Source organism: Culex pipiens, chromosome 3 (assembly GCF_016801865.2).
Source record: "Culex pipiens pallens isolate TS chromosome 3, TS_CPP_V2, whole genome shotgun sequence".
Lineage (NCBI taxonomy): Eukaryota > Metazoa > Arthropoda > Insecta > Diptera > Culicidae > Culex > Culex pipiens.
The window spans coordinates 100,636,428-100,637,463 of record NC_068939.1 but is presented as its reverse complement, the minus strand read 5'-3'; positions in this window follow the sequence as shown (position 1 = coordinate 100,637,463).

Sequence of the window (1,036 nt, the reverse complement as noted above, 5' to 3'; positions counted from 1 at the left end):
AAGTCTAATTTGTTTGACCTTGATCATATTCGATAACCGGGAATTGTGTCTTCCAAGATGCATCTTTTTCATCGAACCAGGCGCGCAAAATTTGGTACTGCTCGAAAGAAATCAGTCCTCAAAATTAATCCTTACCAAAGCCGGTCGAACGTTGGTGCCGTCGTTGCAATATTGAAAAAAAAAAAAAATACCACACATTTTCGGCCGCACTGTCGTGTCTGTAACAAGCTTTGTAAACAATAAGCCGCCACACCTAGAATCGATCGAATCCGCAAAGCCAAGTTTTTGTCGTCGCGCTGCATGATTTCGTGTGCACTTTAACTCGACTCGACTTAGAAATCAGAACTTCTAGAGTTATAGATAAGTAAAAGCAAATCTGATAATAAAAAAAAGCAAATCACAAGCTCTGGTTAAAGTTGGCAAATCAAGAACATCAAGAGAATCAGTAACAGCAGCCCTTTTATGTAATAACAATGTTGCGCAGACTGTAGCGGTAGGCACGTATCTAAACAATAACTGAACATTAGGGCGAATTCACAACACGTACACACACAGACACTCGTATGATGTAGCAAAACAATACAAGTAATGGAATAACGATAATTAATTATACTATTAAGTTCGAAAAATATATATATTTTAGGAATAAGTTTTGTGAAATTACTGTGAATATCCGATGATGAAGCAGAAAAAATATGAAGCAAACAGAGATGAGAAGAAATAAAAGTTTTAATTTTAAAATCAAACAATTGTGTTTCAATTTCTGTTTTAAACTGATTGCCGTGTCAGCTTTGAACAAGTAAATGAATTCCAAAACCCCCTTCTTCTGGTGTTCGTTGGCCCAATCCAAAGAGATCCGAGATCGCCATATGAATGGTATTGCCCACAAGCTAAGAAATTTTGCGCTTGAGATCTGCCTAGAAGCGCTAGACGGGAACACGCAAGGACAATGGTGAAAACGAAATTGGAGTACCGTCAACAGTGGAAATCCTCCAAATATTTACTTCTACGTGAACATTTTTAAATCGTAGAATCC